This window comes from Aegilops tauschii, chromosome 7, assembly GCF_002575655.3.
Source record: "Aegilops tauschii subsp. strangulata cultivar AL8/78 chromosome 7, Aet v6.0, whole genome shotgun sequence".
NCBI classification, from domain to species: Eukaryota; Viridiplantae; Streptophyta; class Magnoliopsida; order Poales; family Poaceae; genus Aegilops; species Aegilops tauschii.
This window is the reverse complement of record NC_053041.3, coordinates 405,814,026-405,821,072: the sequence shown is the minus strand read 5'-3', so window position 1 is coordinate 405,821,072 and position 7,047 is coordinate 405,814,026. Positions and strand designations below refer to the sequence as shown.

Below are 7,047 nucleotides of genomic sequence, written 5' to 3'. Positions count from 1 at the left end.
AATATTTATTTTTTCTGTTAATTTTCGCTAGCTACATGGGCCTAGCCCAACAATTTGGCTTTTTTGGTTTTCTAAGCCTTTTCCATTTTCTGGGCCTCATCCTTTTTGCAGTCCATTTTCTTATTTTTAAGACTTTTTTTGTTTCATCTTTGTCCAGCATTGTTTGGGCCAAGGCCTCTTCCAGCCCATCAATATTTTCAGCCCGCTAATTCATAGGACTAGACAACAGAGAAATAGATGAGTTTTTTTTATTTTGCTATCAAAGCAATATTTGTTTCGCCGTACAATCATATATCATCTCTTACAGTTACATCTTCATCAGATTATCTATACATAAGCAGCAGCAACTAAAAGAATGCCATCTATATCAAACGACAGCGATGCAACAAAAAAGATATACTGCCATCACAACTCCAACAGACAACTAATGTACACTACCTATGAGAAGGCCAAACAGAAAAGGAATCGCTAAAAAGATGATCACTAGCTTAGATATTCAGAGACCACTGCCATGTTGTCGATTGGATTTGGTTGCAGCCCTTCCAGTTTGCTAAGAGCATCTTTCCAGCAGCATATCTTCTCATAACCTAAAAAGGGAACATAAACCAGCATAAGAATTTGAAAATTCTTGCCCTACCAAAATATTAGTACTTGTTTAAAACAAAGGATTATCAGCAAAAGTTATTTCCACAACCGTTTGGTGGATACTGATGGTAGTTAGTTGGTAGGCTGATTAGTTCAGTAAGTGTGTTAAACAACCAGGAGCATTTTTCTCTAAAACTGAACCAGGTATATAGTTCAAAGTGTGTTGAGCATGTGACACAAAGCATTTTCTCTACAAACTAAGATTTGAAGTTTTCCTCAGTGAAACATATGAACACAATAGGCTTCAGCTTTGCTATAAAACCTGAAAACCTTTTTGGGACTATACAAAAGGTAAACAAAATGGGTAGCTTGCAAAGAAGGCGATACAAAGATATACAGCAAGGCTCCAAGCACATGCATCTCTACACAACAGTTAGACACAGACCACGTCTCACCCCAAAATAACAAATCACAAATACAATAGCTAAACTAAGCAAGCACAAACACAGCAGGTATGAATCTGCTGCATCAAGCAAGGAAACAATGAAAGGCTCCGACGAATTTCCATTAAACCTTGTTCTGGCAGGACTAAAGAGCTCTTGAATGTTATAAAGATACGCAAAGAATTAGCTATACTACACATCATGACTAGCATCCAGCAAGCATTGACAAGACACATATTTCGTTCACGAAATGATACGAGAATCAGAATCAGTACCATCTTAGCTTTAGTAGCATGCCGATTTTCCTGCTCCATGGCTATCATAAACGAAACCCCCTTGAAAACCTGAAGATGATTAAATAAGGCTGCTTTAACAACACTAAGGGAGCGCTCTGCCAGAAACTAGACAAAACTAATGTAACAACAAAGGGAGCACTCTGCCAGAAGCAACAAGATTTCCACAGGCAACAACATCAAACAGTTCTGTTATGGAGCTCAACATGAACTGAAGTAAAACAAAAATTGAATTTTCTGATCCTTGACGCCATTCCCATCAGATTTAGGACCCCATAAACACTTGTATAAACAGACAAAATAGAACATAGAGATTATGGTATTTTTTTTCTCCTTACATCTGTTCAGAATTTCAAACGGGGTTACCAAATGACCGCCATCTAAATTCACCGTGGGGTTGACCCTAAAGGCGCAGCACTTGGGTGAACAACCTTCAGATATCTTAAAACACGAGAAAAACACTCTTACTTGGCATGTAATACAATAGTTAGTGTTCAGGTTCAGTAGAATTTATTACAAGAAATTTTAAACCTTCCGATCATAAGTTGAATTTATTACTTGAATAGATTACACATAGTAAAACTTCATGGTTAACTTGGTTTACTCATTAGTGAAAAAGAGTGCAGTTTTAAGCCGTACAGGAAGGACCAACGTTCAGAATTTCACAAACAACAAAACCAGGGAGTAAACCAAAGCGTTTCACAACAAACCAGAAAAGGATGCTAATCCTCCACTAGACCAATAACACATACAAAATTTTGTGCAGAAGGATGCTAACTTGATGTAGAAGGCATACACATGGCACAATGGACATGAATGCAGAGCGACCACCATAGTCATGGCTCCATGACCATGACAAGCTCAGACCAACAACCAGAGGTGGGGAGCAGAGGAAGGAAAGGATCTCACCGTGGGTGTTTTTTGTAGCCAATGCCAAACAGCACCACCGCTACCACCGTTGCATGGAAGCAGCAGAAAAGAGGAGCCTGGCACGATGAACCCCTTGTACCGAATCAAATCCTGCCGCACGAGGACAAGAGAAATAAGAAGATAATACGGAAGTTGTTAAACAGAATCGTAGAATGCCATCACGTAATCCAAAAAAATTGAACACATATATGCATGCTTGTCAAAGTTTAATTCCAGAGAATTAAACTGCTTCTGATAGTAACCAAATTGTTTTAATACTCAGCCATCCAGTACCACACAGGAAGCAAATCCTAAAATAAAAATGCACTTCTGAACAGAACGACACACTACATGAACATGCCAACAGGTTTGAACAATGGATGACATACAGTACAAGAAAAAGAGCAGGAGAATGGATTCTGATAGAATGCTGCATCTTCCAAATGAAGACATTTGCTTTTGGAGCTAGCTAGCACTTGGCAGAATCTGGAATCAGCCGAGATTAAGAATCTATAATGCAAAAACCATAACCATTAAAGATTGAAAGAATCTGTGAAGTGAGTTCACTCTCTTTCTAGATATTTTGACAGTTTTGAGTCAACACACATATTAAAGTAAGCGACCATATCATTTATATATGCTGGCAGAAACACTACCCTTGAGTAACATCTCAATTAAGAACAAGTAAGAAAGTAGAGGAGATGGATCAATCATAGCAGGGGTTTAGGATAATTTCCTCAAACTTGTATGTGTCAAGTATTTAGAAACAAAACAGTGTCACATTTATGGAAATAGAGGGATTAAAAAGATATATGAGCATAAGGTCTTCAATAAGTAGACTCAAAGGCACATGACATCACAGAGAAGATAAAAGCACAAGATGACTGCAGTGACTAGGCTACAAGTTAATACAATTAACATAGGTTAATACAAGCCTGATGTACTACTCAGGCTAAGAAGAAGCAGGTACAGTAGTAGTTTTAGCACACTAGTACATGTGTTAAAATGGAAGCATCGCTGCTGGGTTATACTAATAAATAATCCAAGTGTTGCAACAGCCAACAAAATTTAAAAAATCTATACACATTCACAGACCATAACACATTTACCGACATTGATGGACTGGACAAACCTAACACATACATATCATACTAACTAGTAGGATGCCCGTGCTACGCTACGGGGTCACACGAGATTTCGCTTCATCCATTTGGTAACCTAAGAGGACATTAGACAATCACTACTCCATACATAACTTTTTGTGATATATTTAGACAAAAGGAAAAAATAATGAACAACACTTGCAATACATTCTGTACTGAGCAAAGAAACAAAATGCACAGTAAAAGATGCTCTGAATTATGTGTATATAGAAGGCCCAAGTGCACATGTACATGCCCACAGACACAAAATTAGTACTGGACATGTTCTTACTCCAGGTCTTATGCAACTGGGACAACCCTAAATACCATGCAACAATGCAATTGTGGCGTTGTTCAACAAGACATCTCGTCTTCTATTGGCAGTTTAGCACCACACAAACAGAAAAGAATTCTGAGCAAAAACATTAGTCGCATGGTGACATGAAGTTTGGCTAAATTACAGAGATAAGTCCCACTGTAACAGCAAGTCCTACTATAAAAGTTTCATCTAATGCTACTACTGATGCATGACAATATTTGTGTCAAATAGTTACTGCAATATTTAATTAACCTCTGGCAAGTTTCATCTAATGTTTCATTTAGATTTAGTTAATGGAAAAGACTCATCTCTGGAGTAGTTTAATTGAAAAGATCTACAGAATACTCCAGTAATTAGAGTACACAGCTGATATGCTGGAAAGAACATTGCACAGGCAGGACAAACTACTCCATCTTGGACCGATCCTTGGACTTTGCTTGAATGGAAGACTTGACAATGTTAGGGTCCAGTATCCTGCCATATAATCTCTTGCGGTCTTTTATGTATCGAGTCTGAAAGATATATATTTGTTGTGAGCAGTCAGCACAGCAAAATCAACCAGAAACAATACAAGATGACTTTGATTTAGACATTTCAAACCATGCATGTTCAGAACATAAATTATTACTAGTTCTCTATATATGGTGTTCACAGATTTTGAACAACACGTACAAGCATCGGTGAGTCAATATGCGTACCGAGTTAAGCCGATGGCAGTGCCATATCCATTCACAATCAAGCGGAACAACCAAAGGCTCATCATCTGCAACAGCGGCCAACAGCCTTGTCACCGAGAATGCAAGGAAAGAGGCCCTCGGGATCCTGCATAGCAAAAGAAATTCTTTCATGACACGAACACAAATTCTAGTAAATCTCTACAACATGCAGTAGGCTTTCATATTTGCAAAAAAAAAAAATCTACTGTACATCATGTCAATTCACTCTACACCCAACCCGACACTATGAGTAACAACTGGTACAATGCTACATGGAAGTCAATTAATCCCCAATTACTCAGTCTCATCACAACCACTGATAATAATCCAGAAGAAAAGCAACATACTCAGTTGTCACAATCTAGCTTGTGACGCAGTGGAATAACACTGAAGGTAGGGAAAATCCAAGGATAAGTTGCTGGGGTTGGGGGAGGTGTTGACTAGCAGAAGTGCCAGCGCTGGCTACAGGCCCTGGGCAACCGCGGCCATTGAAACCTAGATTCGAGGAAGCGCATGGCGAGGAGGATGGGGGGTGACGGACCTTGCCGCTCCAGGTGTAGTAGACGGTGTGGCAGAGCACAGTGGAGAGGACCTTGACGCAGACTCGCCGGCCAGCGGCGGCGCCACCTGCACGTCCTCGACCACCAGCGGCTTGTTCGCCTCGTACGCCACCGCCGTTGCACGCAAACCGAACCCCAGATCAGAGGTGGCGGAAGGGCGAGGAGGGGGCGCCAGGTCGGCCTTGAGGCACCGCGGCCTCCGGGGACGACGAGACCGCCGTCGTTGCCGCGCAAGCAGCCAGCCGCGAGGGCGGCCGGCAGGCGCCGCGGTGGGCGCCGCTGCGGGATGCGTCACGGAAGGAGGCCGGGGATGGGGAGGAGGTGATGGCGTCCACCCTGTCGCGCTTCTGCTGCTTGGACATGCGGGACGGCAGCCTCAAGAAGGAGGCGGTGAACACCAGCGCCGGCGCTCGATCTGCTGCGGGAGGGCAAAGGGGGGCGACTGGGAGGGGGAGGAGGGGCGGCGACAGGGCGAGGAGGAGGACGTTGTCGTCGATATGGATCGGGGAGAGGGGGAGAGAGATCCGGATTGGGTTGCTAGGGTTTGGGTTGGGTGGCTGAGACTTGAGAATGAGTGAGAGACGTTGGATCCGTTGGGTGTGGACGGTCCAGATCGGCTACAGTGGGATGATCCGTGGGAAAAGCCCTGATTGGTTCAGAAAATTTATGACATAAAATAGTTCTAAGTGTTGGGGAACGTAACAGAAATTCAAAAAAAATACGCATCACCAAGATCAATCCATGGAGTAATCTAGCAACAAGGGGAAGGGGAGTGCATCTACATACCATTGTAGATCGCGATGCGGAAGCGTTGTAAGAACGCGGATGAAGGAGTCGTACTCGTAGCGATTCAGATCGCGGTTGATTCCGATATAAGCACCGAAGAACGGTGCCTCCGCGTTCAACACACGTGCAGCCCGGTGACGTCTCCCACGCTTTGATCCAGCAAGGAGAGAGGGAGAGGTTGGGGAAGACTCCGTCCAGCAGCAGCACGACGGCGTGGTGGTGATGGAGGAGCGTGGCAATCCTGCAGAGCTTCGCCAAGCACCGCGGGAGAGGAGGAGGGAGAGGGGTAGGGCTGCGCCAAAGGAAAGGTATTCTCGTGTGTATGGCAGCCCCAAAACCTCAACTATTTGTAAGGGGGGAGGGGCTGCGCCCCCATCTAGGGTTCCCCCCAAAGGGGTGAGGCCAGCCCTAGATGGGGCTTGGGGGGCGGCCAAGGGGGGGAGAGAGGGGGGCGCCCCACTAGATGGGCCTTAGGCCCATCTTAGCCTAGGGTTTCCCCCTTCCCCCCCTTCCTGCGCCCTGGGCCTCTTGTGGGGGGGCGCACCAGCCCACCTGGGGCTGGTCCCCTCCCACACTTGGCCCACGCAGCCCTCTGGTGCCAGTGGCCCCACCTAGTGGACCCCCGGGACCCTTCCGGTGGTCCCGGTACATTATCGATAGCACCCGAAATTTTTCCGGTGACCAAAACAGGACTTCCCATATATAAATCTTTATCTCCGGAACTCCTCGTGACGTCCGGGATCTCATCCGGGACTCCGAACAATATTCGGTAACCACGTATATCTATTTCCTATAACCCTAGCGTCATCGAACCTTAAGTGTGTAGACCCTACGGGTTCGGGAACCATGCAGACATGACCGAGACGTTCTCCGGCCAATAACCAACAGCGGGATCTGGATACCCATGTTGGCTCCCACATGTTCCACGATGATCTCATCGGATGAACCACGATGTCGGGGATTCAATCAATCCCGTATTCAATTCCCTTTGTCTACCGGTATGTTACTTGCCCGAGATTCGATCGTCGGTATCCCGATACCTTGTTCAATCTCGTTACCTGCAAGTCTCTTTACTCGTTCCGTAACTCACATCATCCCGTGATCAACTCCTTGGTCACATTGTGCACATTATGATGATGTCCTACCGAGTGGGCCCAGAGATACCTCTCCGTTTACACGGAGTGACAAATCCCAGTCTCGATTCGTGCCAACCCAACAGACACTTTCAGAGATACCTGTAGTGCACCTTTATAGCTATCCAGTTACGTTGTGACGTTTGGTACACCCAAAGCAT

At 44.6% G+C, this 7,047-nt stretch overlaps 1 long non-coding RNA gene across 1 annotated transcript; it reads right to left on the bottom strand.

The window, feature by feature from the left end:
• Positions 1–234: 234 nt before the first annotated feature.
• LOC141026711 (uncharacterized) lies at positions 235–5,506 on the bottom strand. The gene is made up of 5 exons (XR_012189029.1): positions 4,949–5,506; positions 4,390–4,513; positions 2,231–4,203; positions 1,304–1,372; positions 235–587 (listed from the first exon to the last, which is right to left on the bottom strand). It is a non-coding gene; the product is annotated as an uncharacterized lncRNA (long non-coding RNA).
• Positions 5,507–7,047: the final 1,541 nt, after the last annotated feature.